We start from the raw sequence: 13,964 nt of genomic DNA on the forward strand, positions 1-13,964 counted from the left end.
AAAGGGTGAGTGGATACTGAGAAGCCATAAGAGACAGCAGCAGTGAAGCTATCACTATCCTCAAAGGGACAGGGAAGGAGAATTGGCCAGAACAGAACCTAGAACGAGAGCACAAGATGAAGTGGGCTACCTAGACAAGAGAAGTGACCTTCTGTTGCGAGACACAGCAGCCTGTGACAACCTCCCAGGAAAGATCCAGGGAAACAAAAACCTCAACCCATATTCCTCTCTCCCTCCCTCCCATCTCCTGCAGAAAGCCACAGAACATAGGTGCCTTTGATGTAATCCATGCCGGACAGCCTCGTGGAGCAACAAATGGTATGAAAAGGTGGAGAATGGGTGTAGAGTGCACACTAAAGAAGTCCAACACCCTTGCCCAGCCAAGTCATGTCCGATTCTATCCCATGTGTGTGAGAGGCAGCTAGCTATGAGGAATTTTGAAACATTTTCCTTTGTTACTATATATGAGTTTAAATCATGAGCTGCTAAGCCAAGAGATCCACCTGAAACCCTGTACAAAGCATAGGCTACAACCAATAAAAAATCATTTAATAAAAATCAGAAATGTTAAATAACTCACAATTTCTTATAAACCCAAATGCTGTACTTGTTCTTTTTACTTAAACGTTCAGGATAACTTTTTTGTAAGATTTTATTTATTTTAATTTTTAGAGAGAGGGAAAGGGAAGGAAAAAGATGGAGAGAGAAACATCACTGTGTGAGATACTTAGATTGGTTGCCTCTCACACACACCCAGCTGGGGAATCTGGGCTGCAACCCAGTCATGTGCCCTGACTGGGAATCAAACCTGCAGCCTTTCAGTTTGCAGGCCAGTGTTCAATCCACTGAGCAACACCAGCCAGGGCTCAGGATAACATTTTGAAATTATATAGGACTAATAAGAACAAGGAGGTGAAAGATTGATAATAGAGGCGCAGAGACATAGTTCATGGAACACTTGGTCTCCCATTGTCCATCTTCCATCTCTGACAAGGAGAAGGATGATTGAACAGAAAATAGAACATACATTCAGATGAGAGACCTAAAAATCCAAACTAGTGGAGAGACTATAGGAGAGCCCCTGGGTTCATTATACCAATGCAAATCACCTGTTCCCAACAAACTCCATCCCTGCCTACTACCAGAAGGATCTGGTAATAAAATGAGCTGTTATTTATTATCAAAAAACAATCTTAGAAACTGGGGCAGGAACAGGCAAGCAATTCTCAGACAAGTTTTCAAACATCACTTAAGCACAAAGAGAATAACAGGGAGCACTTAAATATGCCTAGGAGTCAGGAAGGACAAGTCATGATTTAATGAATTAACAGCACTTCCCTTTTTATCCATACTTTGTTGGACTGGTAAATCAGAGGCAGCTGTCAACACTTGCTTCAGCATTTGAGCTCAGCATTTGACAGAGACTCTCACCCTGTAAACAAGATAGAGGAATGTGGCCCATATGATCACAAAGATAGATGCTAATTATGAATCAATGTCAGCCCACAGTCTCTGATGCCCCAGGATTCTGTCTTCCATTGAGTAAGTATCTGAGTGTACAGCTGGCTTGCTTTTCCACTTTTCTGATGTCTAGGAGAGGTAGACAATATATTGAATGGCAAAGTGAAGGTCCAAAGGCATAATAACAAGCCAAAATTAACAATAAAATCTTAATTAGAATAAATGTAAAACCCTACACTTATTCTCTTTTCCAAAATCTACCAAAATGACAGTAGATAAAGTTTTTTTAATAAAAGTGTAAGCCCACAAGAACAAAGAGAATGAGTAGTTAGGAGATGTGAACAATAATTTGAAAGGTAGCAAGCAAATGGTAACTGACTTGGCAGGACCCACCACCAAAGTGCCTGCAAAAATACCAATGAGAATGAAACCAATTCACCTGGAAGCGTCCTGCAAAGGCCTAAGCTTAGGACACCCAGATTCTGCAGAAGGGAATGGTGCAGTACGCAGTGAAAAGCATTGAAATCAGGGAAATATTAATAGAATTAATTGCTAAGTGAGAGTGTATTCTCACTCACTGAAGAGGGTCAACAGAAGTTATACAAATGCTAATCAAATATGTTATCAAAGTAGTTCCAGCATTGCATAGAAACTTGGCTCAATGACTTTTAAAGTCCCATCATCTCTGAAATCCTATGATTCTAATTACCCGACTCCAAAAGACTTTAGTAACTCCTGCATGTAGTTTCTAAAGGCTTCCTATAGGTGACGCTGTGGTACAAGAGGAGCCTCAGGAAAAGGCTACTCCTATCTGACTCTCCTGGGCTATGGGTACAGTAGTTCTAATGACGCATGAGCCTTTGTATGCATTAATTTGCCATCCTTCTCAGCTCTGGCCTTCTGCCTTATTCATATCTCAGCTGTGACACTTCAGTGTATCTGTCATTCTTGGACAGCAAAATAAGTCATATGCCAAAGCAACTGCTCCTTCATATCCCAGGTGTCCTGCCTCATTATGCATACGCTTTACCTCAGGGTTCCTGGAAGCATGAAGCTTTATCTCCCTTGATTTAAATAATAATAACAATAAATACAAACAAAACAAAACATTTTTTTTCCTGCACAACTTTAGGCCAGTATCTTAAACACGATTGCCTCTAGCTCTGCTCCCTTTCCCACAGCTAAAGGAGATTTATATTTTGCTTCTTAAAAGCTAGTTACTACAGTGACAATTTTGCCACTCACCAAGGAACGCCGACATCAACTCCATAGATTCAAATAACTCTGCTTCTACATTCAGGTCTCAATTCCAGGAAAACTTTCTAACATTGGGAATCTATAAAACTGTCAAATCCACTCACTTTTGACATAACTTCTCTCTTCCAACACACTATTTTTTTTTCCTAATGCTATTAGTCCACCCAAAAACTTGGGTGCCTTTTTTTATGTTTGGTCTGGTCTAGTTGACAACAAAATTGTGAGTTGAGTGGGGAAAGGAAAAAAAGAAAAAAATCACACTCATTTCTTCCAGTGACTAGATTTTCAATAGCAATGGCATGCTTGTACCCGATTCCAAGTACACATCCTAATTTGGTCCATTATATGCTATTAAAGAACAAAAAATCAACCAAGTAAATTCAAAGGTATAATTGGCAAAACAATTCACAATTCAATATAGCTCTAGTAGGGTGCAATAACTTGCATGCCTAACAAAATCCCCAGGTGTTTCTGATGCTTTTGATTTTGAGATCACGTCTTTAAAACAACTGCCATAGCTCTAAGTTGATGGTCCTTAGATAAGATAATAAGTTACATGATACAGAATAAGGCACCTAGGAATAAGGAACTTTCAAATTCCATTTCCCTCAGCAAGAGGCCCTGGGCATAAAACTTTTAATATGGTCTGTGGACAGGCAAGTCATATACTCTGATATTTTCCCTGTCTAAACTTTTTGCAAGTGAGGTTCAACAGCATTCACTGAGAGCCTACCATGAGCCAAGCCTTCAATGGACTAAGCCCTGGAGATACAAAACTTGTAATAATCAAGAACTCAACTAAATGATTTTAATAACTTATGAAAACCAAGGTAAATGTTTTGGTTCTCTTTTGAATATAAAGACACAGTAAAAGAAAACTACAGAGATTCTCAGAAGTCTCCACTCAAATTATATTGTGATGGAAACAGAAGAGTAAGAGGTGCATAAGCAAGAAAAGCATATCCAAAGAAAGAATATAAAAGAATTAGTTATGAATTACTCAGAATTTCTAACTCTGAAGTAAACCAAAAGAATATTATGATGAAACACACTAGGCTCTGTTCTTCCAAAATCCAGCAGCATGCAAATGAGGAAAGTAAGCTTATCTACGAAGGAAGAGGTATGCAGCAGATCTGCAAGAGCCAGGGAAAAGCAAAATATATAGTGGTTTTAGAAAAGGCCATATATAACCAGCCTGTGCAGGAGGTTCTGTGGAGAATAGTGTGCACTATCTTTTCTTGACTGGAGAACGCAGAAGAAAAGGCTACAAATCTGCTCCTTCCCTAGCCATCCCAGGTTGCAGCACTCTGCCTTCCCTTTTCTGGCCTTGGCCACATGCTCTGCCCAAATTCACCGTGGATTGTGTTGTATTATATCGTCCTCTAGTGGTTTCAAAAATGTCTTGTCTTCCTTTTTTCAAGGCTATATTCATCAGAGGGCCACACAAACAGGTGCTTAACAAATGTCTGTTAAGTGGACTGCAGGGAATGACAGAGATCCTGTGGGATAATTGTGACTAGACAAGGCCATGCAGCTCAGCTTCCCTGGGAGAAGGGTAGTTATTTTAAGCTCAGACTACTTAGGCCATCATTGACTTTCCTTCAAAGCAGGTAATGCAATCCAGTTTGCCATGGCCTCTTGTACAGTTTCAGGAAACCCAACGTAACTTTTTTGGGTACTATAACCTGGGAGTGCAAAAGTTCTAAAAGTAATAAACAACTACAAGTTCTCTACTGATAAGGACAATACAGTGAGTTCAAGTGTTTCAAGTTGGTCTCTTTTCCAGAGTATTGAGTGTAGTCGCAATCTCAGTCATGTCTGAAATGGGAACACCTCACATACTGAGTAAGAAAACTGTGTAAGCTGATGGTTCATTAGTCTTTCTTTTGTATTAGCTTAGTCTGTTGTGTGATGGGGTTTGGGGTTTTGTTTTGTTTTGTTTTGTTTTGTCTATGCATTCATTCAGCAGGCACTTGTTGTTTCTGTTATGTGCAAGGTACCACAATGGTCAGTTTGGGAAGGGTGGGGGAAGAGGGGTGGAGATGCAAATGAGACATACCTTTACTCTCAAAGTGCTTGCTATGTAGGGAGAAACCAAAGTACAATTTTTTAAAATACCTGAACATAGCAAAAAAAAAAAGTGTAAATGCTACAGAAACATGTACAGTAGTCTCTCTCTATATCACAGTGCACTTATCATGGCCTCACTGTATCGTGGGATTTTTTAAAATATTATGTTTATTTATCAAGGATTTTTTTTTTGCTATATCGCGGGATTTTGCAATACTGTATACCTAAAAACTAGGAACAACCAGAAGTTCCAGAAAATCAAACTGCATGGAAGTCCAGCAAACAAAGATATAAAGAAGAAATACTCATCCATACAGGTAGGAGGGGCGGAGCCAGGGCAGAGAGGATGCAGTGTGGTGGCAGCGGCAGCAGCAGGCCAGCAAAAAGCACAGTCACACATTTTAAACAATCAGGAGGGACACCTAGGAAGCATTCCCAGCTCCTCACCGGACCTAGCAGCCCATAGTGCCAGCACCGGGGAAAATCAAGCCTCATTGTTTCTGACTGTGCAGACCAGTGGGGGTTGGGGTGGAGGCAGAAACTGCTGGTCTCTCAGCAGAGTCCGCTTGTTTAAAGGGCCCCCACGGCCCTAGAGCATCCACAGACTCACCCACTCTGGGAACGACAGACAGGGCAGGCGCTAGAGGGGCACCAGTCCGGTATGGAAGTGGGAGAGGTGCCTGGAAAAGGGGCGAGTGCTGAGCAGGTGGCATTGTTCCCTCTAGGACCTCTCCCCTGCATACAGTGCCACAACATGGTGAAACAGGTCACCCTGTACTGATGAATCCCTAAGGTTCCTCCCCTTACAACGTAACAGGAGTGACAGCACTACCTGGGACGCAGAGGTAAACAAACACAGGAGCCTGTCGGAATGAGGAGACAGAGAAGTATGGCCCAAAAGGGGAAAGAGACCAAGGTTCCAGTGGTAGAACTAAGCGACAGGGAGACAGCCAACCTAACAGATGAGGAGATAGACAACCTAACAGACGCAGAATTCAAAACACTGGTGATAAAGATGCTCATAGGCTTGGCAGATATGCTTGAGTACGGCAAATGCATAAGAGAAGAAGTGAAGGCTGTGCTAAGTGAAACAAATGAAAATCCTCACAAAACCAATGGTGAAGGGAAGGAAACCGGAGTTCAAATCAAAGATTTGGAACATAAGGAAGAAAAAAACAGTCAACCAGTGCAGAATGAGGAGGCGAGAATTGAAAAAAATAAGGAAAACTTCCCAAATTTTGCAAAGGAGATGGACATACAGGTCCAGGAAACACGGAGGGTCCTGGGCGAGCTGGACCCAGAGGGGACCACACCCTGATGCATCATGATTGAGATGCCAAAGGTGAAAGATAAAAAGAGTTGCCTACAGGGGGATGCCTATAGGACTACCAGCTGATTTCTCACAGGACACTTTGCAGGCAGGAAGAGACTGGCAAGAAGTATTCAGTGTGATGAAAGGCAACCTGCAACCAGGACTACACTATCCAGCAAGGCTATCATTTGGAATGGAAGGGCAGATGAAGTGGTTCCCAGACAAGGTGAAGCTAAAGGAGTTCATCATCACCAAGCCATTATTATATGAAATGTCAAAGGAACTTACTTAAGAAAAAGAAAATCAATACTATGAACTCTAAAATGACAACAAACTCACAACTATCGACAACTGAGTCTAAAAAATAAAAACAAAATTCAACTAAGCAAACCAGAATAGGAACAGAATCATAGATTTGGGGATCATTTGGAGGGTTATCAGCTGGGAGAGGGGTGGGGGAGAAGTGGGGAAATGGTGCAAGGACTAAGAAGCATAATCGGTTGGTACAAAATAGACAGGGGGGAGTTAAGAATAATATAGGAAAGGGTGAAGCCAAATAACTTACATGCGTGACCCATGGACATGAACTAAGGGGGGTGGGATTGATGGAGGGAAAGGGAATACAGGGCAGAGGGGAGCAAAGGGGGAAAAAATTGGAACTACTGTAACAACATAATCAATAAAATATACTTAAAAAATAAAGCCACACACAAGAAAAGAGGGTAGAATATGTTTAAGAACATCAGTATTGTTTATAAAAGTGTGGAAAAGGTTAATAAGGGAATGGAAAAGGTTACTGAGACTGGGAATGGTTTGTAAGTATGTGGGAAGGGTTTATAAAGACTTAAAATATATAAAAGTACTAAAATAAATGTAAGGTTCCTACTTCGTGGATTTTCACCTATCACAGGGGGGGGTCTAGAACGTAATACCTGCAATAAGTGAGGGAATACTGTATAGTAAAATCAAACCTTCATCTTTGACTTTATCTCACTGTTGCTTCTGTCCTTTTATCCTTTCAGACTGGTTCTCTGTATCACATAAATCAATAAACCCTTATATTCTTTTTGCACATACACACAAAAAAGCATAAAACAACACAGTAGTCCGCCTCTTGTGTTTCATTAACTACAAGTAGACCTATCTCATTTAACTGCATAGCATTCCATTGAATGAATACACCATTATTTATCAGGAATAATGTCACTAGCTGTGCAACATTGGGCAAGTTACTTAAACTTCTGTGCCTCAGTTTCCTTATCAATAAAGAAAGGATACTAATAGTACTATTTCATAGAGTTATAATGAGGATTGAATTGTTACATTAAAAGTTGCTTAAAAGAGTGCTTTAGACTTTATAAAAGCTAAATAAATGTTTTTATTATTAGCACATATTAGTCTTTTGCTAACAACTATTGTTACAATTAACATCCCTATAATTATCTCTTTCACAGTTGTGCAATGTACAGGTTAAATTCCTAGATCATAGACATTAAATTTTTATAGATAGTGCCAAGTTGCCCTTGAAAGAGGTAATATAAATTTATAATTCTACCAACAATACAAGAATCTCTGTTTCCTTAGACCCTTGACCACAATCTATCATGAATTTTATCATACATATAATTAAATAGGTGATATTAACTTTTGGGGGTAGATGTGTCAAGAACCGTGAAGAAACTAAGATTTTCCCCTGCTTGCGAGCTCACAATTAGCCTGCCACGGTTTCCTGGTAGCTGACAGAAGGCCCAAGACACCTGGATCAGAGACAAAGGACTTTGTACTCATTAGGCAGCATCAATCTCATGTGTGTATTACTTCACCTTGTTCCCCACACCCCCAAATCATGCATCCCATGATGATAGCAGCCCAAGCACAATAGATGCTAAGTGTACAAATAAGTTAAGGTGACTCCAGTCTTTTAAAGAGGCTGTTAACAAACCTGCCTGACCTTTATTATACAGGGAGGCATCATAGAGAGAGAGAGAGGGAGAAAGAGCACCTAGCCTTTCCCCTGGATAATCAGCAACCCCACAAGGGAGCAGAAGACCATAGCTCTGACCTGAGTAATGGTCCTACGGTCCAGACCTCTGCAGGCTAAAAACCACATCTCAACCTACCGGTTCAGTGCTTGAGCTTTAAAGTAGAATGGCCTCCGGGCTACTTTCCCATGAAACCATACAGAAGGACATAAGAAAGGACCTCAGAGCTGTCCTCAAGACCTGAAGAAATTATTCATTACCCTTACATCACCTCCAACCAATCACCTCTTAACATGACCCTAAACCCCTACCCACGGTGTCATGATTTTGCCTTATGTACTCTGTAATGTACCCACCATCAGAGAGTTTGGGCTTTTGGGAATCAGCTTCCCGTTCTCCTGGGTGGCACTGTTCATAATAAAATGGCCAATATTTCTCCACTGCAATCCTCAATGTCCAAAGTTTGGCTCTGCTAGCTCCAGGTGAATGAACTTTCTGTTCTATAAGAGGATGAGTCTAGAGTAGCTCTCTCCATTAAGGTGCAATATATTAGATGATTTTTATGAGCATTGTACTGTTCCTTAGCCACTTACTGTTATTCAAGGTTTGGTAGCATATCACCAGTACCATTCAGAGTTCTTAATTACAAATAATCTTTATTCTGACTACTTCACACAGAAATTTATTAAGGGATATTGGGTAACTCATAGAATCTCTTGTAGAACAAGAGGGCCTGGCTCTGAAGCTAAACAGTCAGAAGCAAGACCCAAACACACAACCGAGGGAGGCCACTCTGCCAAAAACACAACTGCCACTGCCACTTGGCACCAGTGATGCTTAGGAATTGACTCCAGAAGCTCTGCCACTGCTATTTCCAAAGTGCTAGATGGCACATTCATAGTAGAAAATCAGTGTCCTCGCTTGCTCCCTCCTTAGCTGCAGCCACCCCCTGGATATGTCCAATTGGTGAAACCCAGGTCACACATCAGAACCCTAGCTACAAGGAAGTCTGGGAATGGAAGCTTTCTGGTTTCAACCTTGAGAAGGTAGAAAACATAATGTGAGAAATGATCAAAATATATGTAGCCTTGCAGTGGACACTGTCAGTAAGTCCTTTGCCCAAATCCCCTCAGATCCATTTCCTACTTTTACACATGCCAGGAGCACTCCTAACACCCAGCACCTTCTTCTCTTTGTCAGAAAACTACTCCAAAAATATACAAATTCCTTTGTGCTGTGGTCTAAGTGTCTGTGCCCCCCCCCACTCACCCACCCAAGATTCATATGTTGAGATCCTACCCTCCAAAGTGATGGTATTAAGTGGTGAGCCTTAGGAAGATTATTAGGTCATGCAGACAGAGCCTTCATGATTGGGATTAGTGACTGTATAAAAAATTTTTTTAAAACCCCAGAAAGCTAGCTTTCCCCTCTGCCATGTGATGTAACAGCAAGAAGGTGCCATCTAAAAACCAGGCAGTAGGTCTTCACGCGACACCAAATCTGGCAGCACCTTGATCTTAGACTTCTGATCCTCTAGAACTGTGCTGTTTATAAGCCACCAGTTTATGGTACTATTTTATAGCAGTTCAGATGGACTAAGACACCTTGCCACACCCTTGCTTGTCTTTCTTTCCTGTCCCATTTTCCCACTCGCCTACCAGTTTTTTGTGGGAATATTTACTAATAAATCACTCTCACACAAATCCTTATTTCAGAGTTTGCTTCTGGGAAACCCAACAAGTACCTAGAATTGGACCTAGCACATGAGAAGCACTCGATAAATATTCACTGTAAGAAAGGAAACCAGCACTGTGTTGCCTCTTGTGACGATGTAAACCATACACTCTGATCCAGATTCCTGAGGTGGCTTAAGAAACAGCACCCACCCAATCTGGTTCCTTTATATCATTGGAGTCAGTTGTTATTTATGCAATCATGAAGAAAGTCACAAAGCAGTTGACACTGAAGTGCACTTTGCCCATCTAGAGGCTAATCTTGCCTTACTAGTTATATACTAGATAATATAACTCTTTTGAGGGTTAAACTCCATCCTGGAAAGTAATGCCAACCTTGAAAGGGTTTTCTAAAAATTAAACAAAACAAGAGAATTCCTGGTACATAGTAGCCTCCCTAAAAAGGTAGTTCCTTTTCTTGTTCCTTCCAGCTGCCTAAAAGCTAAATTGAGAGAAAATGTTTCATTTCCATACTTGTCATGGGGTGCAAATGAGTTAAAACTAGATTTTTTTAAAATAGTAACTGAGGTACAGGAGAAGGCTCAGCCAGCACAGGCCAGATGATTTGGCAGTGCTGAAGAGAAAAAGATGGCTCACCTCATCAGGAGATTGCTTACATACAAGAGGGCTAAGCAAATAAGTCAATACATTGAGGACAATGGGAGCCAAGTTTCTCACTATCATGGAAGAGAGGTAAAAACATAGAAAGGGGAAAGGCTAGGATAAAACATATAAGGTTGGATTATAATTGGAAGTATCAACATGAACTAGTTTCTGACAGATAAATGATAAACAGAAAGATGTATCTATATATCTAATATACATACATATACATAAACACTTTGATGTGTGTTTGTGTGCAAACATAACTCCTAACTCTGTCCTATGACAGGTCAAAGAAGCAGTGAGAACACCAGCAGCAATGAGCATACCCAACAACCTGCACCTGGTACATAGCAACTCCTTGGATAAATGGCTAATTACAGAGATAAGGCAGGGAAAATACATAATGACCTGGGAGCATCTTGTTCCAAAAATATGGAAATTCTCAAAGAATGATAAGGATATGTCAAAATGACAGGAGCCAGCCAAGAAGCTCCCACTGGCTAAATCTGGGAAAATATGGAGCATCAAAATAATGACAGCAATTGATTACAACCCACTGAATAAAACAGGAATGCATGAGCTCATATTGATATAAATAAGTAGATAAATAAATCAGGGACAAGAAAGTTTTACCTGACTAATTAATGTAAAAAAGATGATTACCATTTGGAAACCTTTAAGTAGTCATTGTTTTGGTCAATGTGCAGAATGGATATTAATATAAACCAGTTAAAGTGTGATCATGAAATGAATATTTAGTATCTTTAGAATCTCAAAGTATCTCTAGACAAAATATTTATTAATATTGGTTTACAAAATCTGGCAGACATGATAGAAGTTAACTTCACTAGTAATGAAACAAATCAGCATCGTGTGCCTTCTGATTTGAAGCACTGGAAAGAACATAGATTCACTTCTATGGTATTCCTGCCAAAAATGCACATCCTAAATGCCTGAGGAAATATCAGACAAACCCAAACTGATGAACATTCTACAAATAATTGTCCTTTCCTCTGCAAATATTTCAATATTGTTTTAAAAAGATAGAGAGAGAGAGACCAGAACTGCTCCAGCTAAAAGAAAACCAACAAGATGCAACAATTAAATGCAATACATCATCCTGATTGGATTCTGGAGCTATACAAGGTCAGTCCGGAAAAAGTCCAACCATTGTTAATATAACAAAAACAGTCTGAGTGACATCGATGCAACCTGGCAGTCAAGGAGAATAGACTGGAATATGCATGCATTGAACAGTGACACCTTCACCGTACTAGTCAGTGGGGGAGGTAGACGCCATTAAGTGGGCATTGCATTCAAAATGACTGAGCAAGTAGAGCAACAAATCTGCATCAAATTTTGCAGAAATTATTTAGGTGGTTCAGAAGGCCACAGCTATGGGCAGCTGCTGACTGGCAGCTTCATCACGATACACACTCGCTCATGCATCGTGTCTCCTGCAGAGATTTTTGCAAAACATCAAATCACCCAGGTGACTCAGTCCCCCTACAGCCTGAATTTGGTGCCCTACAACCTCTGACTTTTCTCAAAACTAAAGTCACCTTTGAAAGGGATGAGATTTCAGATCGTTGATGAAATTCAGGAAAACACAAAGGGGCAGCTGATGGTGACTGGAAGGACTGTGTGAGGTCCCAAGGTGCTTACTTTGAAGGAGACTGGGGCATCATTGCCCTATGTACCATGCTTTTTGTATCTTGTACCTTCTTCAATAAATGTCTCTATTTTTCATTTTACATGGCTGGATACTATATGGACAGACCTCACATGGCTTTACTGGGAAAACATGTAAGATATTTTTCAAGGACCACTGTAGCTTCAGAGATCTCCATAAGGTCCAATGAGGCTTTTGTTGGACTGTACTTCCCAACTTCTCCCTCTGCCCACTTATGTCTCCTTTCCCTCCCTTTCACAGTTGTTGGTCTCAAAGGCACGCCTGCTAACCTCCATCTCAGAGTCTGCTTCTTGGGGAACTCAACCTGTAATAAAAAGAATGAATATGATTTTAACAAATGGAAGTTGAGATAGAGAGTATTCTGTGCATGGAAAATAGTCTGAGTGAAGTCTTTTATTAGAAGATAAGCAGAACGACTGAAGGAGGAAAGAGTGACTGTAACCCAGAGAACCAAAGGCAGCCTGATATGAGATGAAACTAAAAAGATGGGCTGCAGCAATCCCATATGGGATGTTGTTGGCCATGTTAATGATTTGAATTTGTCTTAAGCATAATGGAAAGGCACTGGAAGGCTGAAGAGTGGAATGTGGTGCGGTATAAGATTTGCATTTGGATAATATCACTATTTCTGTGGCCCATATGAAAAACAGATTGGAGAAGAGAAAGAGTGAACTTGGAAAAACTAGTAAGGAGGTTACTGTAGTGGTCTAAACAAAAGATGATGGTAGCCTAGACTTTATGGTAGTGATGGAGAAGGAAATTTTTGGATTGATTTAAGAAATATTGAGAAGGTTAAAAAATTGACATGACTTGGTAATGGACTGGACATACAGCATAAGGGAGGAGAGGTGTTAAGGATGATGCCTAAGTTTTTGGTTTGCTTAACTGAATAAATAGTGCCAATCAATGAGATAGAGAACATTAGAAGAGGATCAGGTTTAGGGGAAAGATCATGCACATACTTTGGGACATAAAGAACTTGAGCTTCCTTTGAGACAAGAAAGTATAGAGTTCGGGAAACCAAGGAAAGAGAATGCTTCAAGAAAGAGGGAGAGATCAACTATGTTGAAAGCTATAGAGAGATGAGGTAACATACTGCTGAAAAATATCCATGCTTCAGAGGAATGATGACTGCAGCAGCTAAGCTGGAATGGGTTGATAAGTCAGTAGGAGTAAAGAAAACAGAGACACTTTTCCTCTCACCACCACCACCAGAAAACAAAAACAAAAAACAACAAACAAAACACCACAGTTGTAGGAAATTAAGAAATGTACTTATATTGGCCTAGACAAAAAGCGTCATAGTTCTAACTGAATCAGATATATTAAATGAATATATCTGTTTAGGATGAAATTTCACTTCAATTTATACATGTCTATCGAGTGCTCTCTAGAACTAGGAATGAAACTAGCTCTAGAAAAACATAATTGGTAGTTGTTGCCACTGTCATTCTGATTAGAAAATAAAAATTCTACAAGAACATAGCTACCCAAAAAAACTGCTACAAAAAAAAGAAAAAAAGTCACTTGGACACAATGAAGCAAGAATATCAATCACTCTTTGGTCAGCTTTACTTGATCCATCACACTCTGGGCCAATGAGTATCACCTGATACAAGCAAAAGACAACATTTTTATTCAAATTCAATAAACAAACATAATGCCATAAAACATTCTGAATTGAAAACCTCAGTATACCTGAGGAATATTGTATTTTTGCTCTCTCATTTGCCTGAGATAGGAAAATATGTGTCTTTTGCATCTTTTTAAAGTTCAGGCCTACCCCTGGGTTCTACCCATAGGATTGTCTTCCCACAGTGTCTTTCTCCCATACCCAGAATGTTAACAGA

The 13,964-nt window shown here is 40.2% G+C and overlaps 1 protein-coding gene across 2 annotated transcripts in view; it reads right to left on the reverse strand.

Annotated features, from left to right (window-relative positions):
- LOC150008467 (uncharacterized) overlaps positions 1 to 13,964 on the reverse strand; it is an 88,323-nt gene that overhangs the window by 73,303 nt on the left and 1,056 nt on the right. For both annotated transcript variants that reach the window (XR_016511116.1, XM_090276347.1), the window contains exon 2: positions 12,384 to 12,418. The gene's annotated coding sequence lies outside the window, so the exon portion shown is untranslated. The remainder of the gene's footprint in view (positions 1 to 12,383; positions 12,419 to 13,964) is intronic.

Source organism: Furipterus horrens, unplaced genomic scaffold, assembly GCF_987537825.1.
Source record: "Furipterus horrens unplaced genomic scaffold, mFurHor1.1.pri manual_scaffold_5, whole genome shotgun sequence".
Classification (NCBI taxonomy): Eukaryota; Metazoa; Chordata; class Mammalia; order Chiroptera; family Furipteridae; genus Furipterus; species Furipterus horrens.